General features: G+C 47.6%; 1 pseudogene; it reads left to right on the top strand.

Moving 5' to 3' along the window:
* Positions 1-5,041: 5,041 nt before the first annotated feature.
* LOC123460582 lies at positions 5,042-6,310 on the top strand (annotated as a pseudogene).
* The last annotated feature ends 205 nt before the right edge of the window (positions 6,311-6,515 follow it).

The raw sequence follows: 6,515 nt of genomic DNA, 5'->3' as shown, positions 1-6,515 counted from the left end.
TCCTTTCTGCAGAACATTTAAGTACTTACAGGAAGCTGTGCTCTGCTTGCATAAGCATGGAACCCCCCCACCCCCAACTAGAATAAGAAATGTCTGTTTATTCCCTCTTCCAATCCTCCAGACACTTTCTGAGTGCAGACTGTAGGGGCTTACATCTAGACCACAGACTAAAGTCTTACAGAAGCAATTTGGAAAAGCTAGGGTCAAGACAAATAACGTCTATGGCCCCAAATGATAAACATTCTGCAATCAGCCTTGCACATTTCAACTTCTTCTTGTCGCCTCCTTCGCCCTCTGCTGGTTTTCAAGGGAAAAACATGAGTGACTGAACTGTCCTCTGTCTGTAAGGTGTTTTCCCTTATTTATTTCTGTCTTGAGAAATCAAAATGCCAGCTAAAATACCTAGGTATAAAATCGCTAAATGAATATCTATGAGTGTTGATGAATTATAATGATTTGAATTACCGTGGTTGCCAAGCAATGGGTCATTAGGACATATTGTGGCTTGACTCATGTGTCCCCCATAAATTCATGTGTTCTACCTGCTTGATCCCAGCTGATGGCAGTCTGGGAATTGGGGAGCCTTATTGGAGGTGTGTCATTGGGGGCGGGATTATAGCCAGCTTCCCCTTGACAGAGTTTGGCACACTCTTCCATTTCTGTTGTCCACCTGATGTTGGTCAGGAGGCGATGTCCACCCTCTGCTCATGCCACCTTTTTTTCCTGTCATTATGGACCATCTGCTGGAGTCTGTAAGCCAAAATAAACCCTTTCCTCCCCCAAACTGCTTTTGGTCAGGTGCTTTGTGCCAACAACGAAAGAGAAACTGCAACAGGATAGTAGGAAACTCCAGTTTAACTTCTCTCATGTATCTGTTTTCTTGCACTGTGGGTTTTCTCCTGTGTTGTAATTGTATCATAGACTCCAGAATGTATGTGAGCTGGGCATGGTGCCACACGCCTTTAATCCCAGCATTTGGGAGGCAGAGGTAGGAGGATCACTGTGAGTTTGAGGCCACGCTGAGACTACAGAGTGAATTCCAGGTCAGCCTGGGACAGAGCAAGACCCTACCTGGGGGGGGGGGGCAGGATGCATTGCATGTGAATATGCATATCCTGGAATGCTACCAGCCCTGGGAGCTCCGAGCGGGACGGATTCAGGACTGAAAAAGAGGAAGAACCTTCGGCTTATAACCAGAGCTGCCAACGCATGAAATTCCGAGTCTCCGGAGCTGAGAGGCTGCTCAGAGCTGCTCAGAGAATGCCTCAGCAGGACAATGACGGCAGTTACTTGGCGTGTCCTGGTCTACATGGAAAGCACCCATGGCATAGGAAGGGCCTAGCAGACTTGTCAAACTCTTCCCCTCATAGATACTGTTTTCCTTTGTCTCCAAATGCTTGACACCCCAGTCCCCTGACAGGTGACTCGAACCTGAATTTTTTTTTCTTTGAGATTTTATTTTTATTTTTATTTTTTGGTTTTCTGAGGTACAGTCTCACTGTAGCCCAGGCTGACCTGGAATTCACTATGGAGTCTCAGGGTGGCCTCGAACTCACAGCAACCCTCCTAGCTCTGTCTCCCAAGTGCTGGGATTAAAGAAATGCAGCATCACGCCCGGCTTCTTTGAGATGTTATGTTAATGCTGGGAGAGAGAAATTTTATCTTTCCCCGAGTATCATAAATCTGAGATTATATAAGCCTAACAGAAGGCTGTCTATGATAGTTTCCTCCTCCCTCCTGGTTCATAGTGGACGTCTAGTATAGTAGTAGATGGAATAGAAATGTATATGGAGACAGAATCTGCTGAATCAGAAACAAGAGATGGTTAACAGGGAAAAGCCAAGAACCACTTCTGGATTCCGGGCCTGGAGAGATGGCCCCGCAGTAAGATCGCTTCCTGCGCAAGCCTGAGGGCCTCAGGGGCCAGAGAGGGGATGCAGAGGGCAAGCTCGGAACAAGTAAGACTGCCAGTCAGTAAGAAAGGGCATAATGGTGATGGCCCAGGACACCCATCTTCCCACGTTAGCCACGCCAGGTGAGTGCGCCCTACCCCAGGTGAGTGAGTGCACCCTACCCCAGGTGAGTGAGTGTGCCCTACCCCAGGTGAGTGCACAGGCACCACATGTCCACAACACAAACCACGTTACACACAAACCAGCACAAGAAAAAAAAAAATCCAGATTTCCAGATTAGTTTCCGCCTGAATGAGCTACCACTTGATAATGTAGGAAGAATAAGGAGCGCGATAAATAAAGCTACAGGTTTTTAATTTCTTTTTCCTGTTTTCTGAGGTAGGGTCTTACTTTAGCTCAGGCTGAGCTGGAATTCACTATGGAGTGTCAGGCTGGCCTCAAACTCACTAGCAATGCTCCTACCTCTGCCTCCCAAGTGCTGGGATTAGATAGAGGTGTGCACCACCATGCCTAGCCTAATTTTTATTTTTGTTTTGTTTTTTCGAGGTAGGGTCTCAACTCTAGCTGGGCTGACCTGGAACTCGCTATGTAGCTCCAGGCTTATTTTTATTTTTTAGGCAGAGTCTCACTCTAGCCCAGGATAATCTGGAACTCAAATGTGTAGCCTAGTGGATCTCACTCTGTAGCCTAGGCTGGCCTTGAACTCACCAAGATCCTCCTACGTCAGCCTCCCAAATGCTAGGATTAAAGGTGTGTGCAACCACATCTGGCTTCAGAGTTTATTTTTAACTTTTTATTGATAATTTTCATATATGTGCGTCTACATTTATGATATATATGGTGTGTTTTGGATACAGTCACCTCCCACTGCCTGTTTTGTTTCCCTTCCCCATAATGAGCCCCTTGTTTTTCCCAACCAGTCCCTCTCGTATCTTGATGGGTCTCTTTCTCTCTCTCTGTCTGTCTTCCTCCATCATCCATGCTGACATGTCACAGTATTATGCAGGTCATGTGCATGTGACAGCAGCCACTATGAGGTCGTGAACGCAATCCCCTTTCGTGTCTGGAAGGCAGCATTCCAAAGCATTCCTCCCTCCCTGTGGTTCTTACATTTTTTCCCACACCTCTTCTGCAACGGGCCCTGAGCCTTAGCATGATAGCTATGTCTCACACAGTGCTGAGCAGAAAGCCAGTCTTTTAAATTTTACTGGGAACTTTAATATATGGGCATTTTGCAAATTGGTCGTGTTCCCATTGGGTGATCCATGCTCTTACATCCTCCCTCCCCGGCCCCACGGGCGCCTTCTTCAGTGGTGTGTCACTAGTCACCGCGGGGTCACAGTTGTTCCAGTTAGCTCCTGTGGGGAGGACGATGCTTCACAGTACGTCTTCCCAGCCTGTGGCTCTTACATTCTTTTCGCCACTTCTTCTGGAACATTTCCTGAGCCTTGGAGGGCACATCTACCATCTGCTTTAGTGTCTAGCTCTTGGAAACCTTTTATTTTCTGCTTTGATGAGTTCTGAGTTTCCTGTCTACCACCATCACCCTGGAGGAGATTCTCAGATTGGCAGTGAGATCAGCATTCATTTCTTTTTCTTTTTGTGTTTATGTGTGTTTGTGTGTGTGAGAGAGAGAATTGGTGCGTCAGGGCCTAGGCCACTGAAATCAAACTCCAGATGCTTGTGCCACCTAGTGGGCATGCGTGAACTTTCACTTGCCTCACCTTTGTGCCTCTGGCTAAAGTGGGATCTGGAGAGTCAAAGGTGGGCCCTTAGGCTTGGCACGTAAGCGCCTCAACCCCTAAGCCATCTCCAGCCCCAGCACTCATACTGAGCCTGCCATTTCCACTGTAATGTTTCCTGGGCCCCGATGGGTGTGATAGCGAAGACTCTTCTCGTACTAGACAATGGACTGCTTCTTCTGGTCATGCTGATGGTCTCCCTGGCGCTCTCCACCATCGGCTCAAAGTGTGCTCCCTGACCAACAGTGAGAGCAGCATGGGTCAAGTGGGAGAGCAAACACAAGTAGAAGACACCTTGATTTTCATAACCTCTTTGCTTAGCCGTAGAAGAGTGCAGGCGTCCCTCTGGGGTCTATGACCTTCCAAGCCATAGGCTTCTGACCTGTGCTCAGGACCAGGCAGGAATTCCCTTCTTCTGAGTCAGCCTCCTAGCCAATAGGAAAGCCAGAGTTTTGAGGTGACTCAGGAGTTCCATTTTGCACATACGGACTTTGAGACCTCTGCGAAGTAGCCAGAGACAGATATCAGTTACACAATTGAATATAGGACTTTGGAACAAGAGAGAGAAATTTGACCTGAAGATATGAATTTAGGAGCTGTAAATGAAGGTACAATAATATTTAGATATGGAAACCATTCAAAGCCTACAGCCTCTCCACCCCTCCTGAAACATTTGACTCCAGAGGCCCCCTAGCTTGCTTGCTACCATGGCAACAAGGAAGCAGTCCTAGATGATGTAGTCTAAGAATGTGTGATCCATGAGGGGTACACAGTATGGGAAAAGAGCATTCTTTTTAAAAAATGATTTACAAGCTGGGCATAATGGCCCACAGCTTTAATCCTAGCACTTGGGAGGCAGAGGTGGGAGGATTGCCATGAGTTCAAGACCAGCATGAGACTACTTAGTGAATTTCAGGTCAGTCTGAGCTAGAGTGAGACCGTGCCTAAAAACAAAACAAAACAAAACAAAACAAAACATAGGATTAAGTGGGATTAAAGGCGTGCACCACTACATGCGACACCTCTTCTATTTTGATGCCATCATTTTCTGCCCTATTGTGCAGATCTTATGTAGGAAGGATCAGCCGCTGTGAGGTCATGGATAGCAAGGCCACTTCGTGTCTGGATGACAGCATTGTAAACCCTCCCCACCTTCCTTTGGCTCGTGCATTCTTTCTGCCACCTCTTCCACACCAGACCCTGAGCCTTGGAGGACGTGATAGAGATGTCTCAGTGCTGAATACTCTATGTCGCTTTTTCTCAGCACTATGGTGTGTCTTGAGTCACCCCAGTGGTCACCACCACCTGAAAAAAGGAACTTCTCTAACCGAAAGTGAGAGTAGCATTGATATATGGGCATAACATAAGAACACCCTTTCTTAGGTGATGTCCCGTGCCCTGTAGTGGCCCAGCTTAGCTGCACAGTGGCTTCCAGATGTAACCAGACCTGAAAGGAAAGATTTCAGCACACAACTGAACAAAACCACTTGGAACAGCCAGTGTTCAGCTGCCTAATGATGACACTCAGTTTGATACATCCCACTCTGTCAGTGGGAAAACTGAAAAAAGACCAACATCAACCAAGAAGGAGAGGCAAGGAGGGTCCATTGTGCCCCATAACCCTGGCACCATTGCAACAGACTCCACGCAGAGATGGCCTTGTTTGGGTCTACACAAAACATCTCTCTAAACCAGACTGTTCTGGGAGTGCATCCCAGACTTGCATCTCTGTGGGCAACAGGCAATGAGCTTTCTTGGAACCAAAATCTTCGTGGGCCACTTGTTTAGTGCTTCAGGTGACAGTACCATCTGACTGTGGGACATGAGTACAATTCAAAAAAAAGTGGTGGATGTGAAGACCATATTTTTTGGGGGGGCTTTTGAGGTGGGGTCTCACTCTGGCCCAGGCTGACCTGGAATTCACTATGTATTCTCAGGGTGGCCGCAAACTCATAGCCATCCTCCTACCTCTGCCTCCCAAGTGCTGGATTTAAAGGCGTGCGCCTCCACGCCCGGCTGTGAAGACCATCTTTACAGGGCTCACAGCAGTAGTAGATGTCCTGGCTCCATGAGTGTCTGTCTGGGTCTATTGTGGATGATCAGAAACATGATTTGGGATACCCTTTCAGACAACTCTCCCAAACCAGGTTCCTGTGCTGATGCTCACCTGCTGAAACAAGCTGCCTGTCTTTCAATCCACATAGTGAAGTCTTTCGTGCCGCAGGATCAGCTGCCAAGACTGTTGCCTTGTGGAAGCTGAGAAATCTGAAACTTGAGTTGCATTCCTTTGGATCCCATAGGAATAGAATATTCCAGCTTCCGTGGTCACCTCGCAATGAAACTGTCTGGGCTTCCAGGGGGTTGTAGACTGATGTCTGGGGCTTGAAGACACCTGGAGAGAGCCAACCCCAGAAGATGCCAAACACGGCTCATCGGGGTTGTTTACTCATGGTGGCCACGTTGGAGATAGCTTATTCCTCCTGGAATCCCAGCGCACCTTGGGGCATTTGCTCCTTGCCAGAAGAGAAAATGAGACGAGTCCGGCAGAAGGCAGAGAACGTTTCTAGTGAGGGCCTGAGGCAAGCATGGGTCCAGAAGATCAAAGGCCCAAGATGTGTCCACACTAGTGATGCTAGCCCCACCCCTGGCTTTTAAAAATCTCTGAACCTCGAGATTGACTTAACACTGTTTTGCTGTTGTTGAGATAGAATTTTATTCTAACACAGGCTGACCTGGAACTCATTCTTCTTTTTTTTTTGGTTTTTCGAGTTAGGGTCTCACTCTGGTCCAGGCTGACCTTGACCTGGAATTAACTCTGTAGTCTCAGGATGGCCTTGAACTCATGGTGATCCTCCTACCT

Source organism: Jaculus jaculus, chromosome 5 (assembly GCF_020740685.1).
Source record: "Jaculus jaculus isolate mJacJac1 chromosome 5, mJacJac1.mat.Y.cur, whole genome shotgun sequence".
In the NCBI taxonomy this organism is placed as follows: domain Eukaryota; kingdom Metazoa; phylum Chordata; class Mammalia; order Rodentia; family Dipodidae; genus Jaculus; species Jaculus jaculus.
Note: the sequence above shows the minus strand (reverse complement) of the source record. Positions and strands in the feature narration are given on the sequence as shown.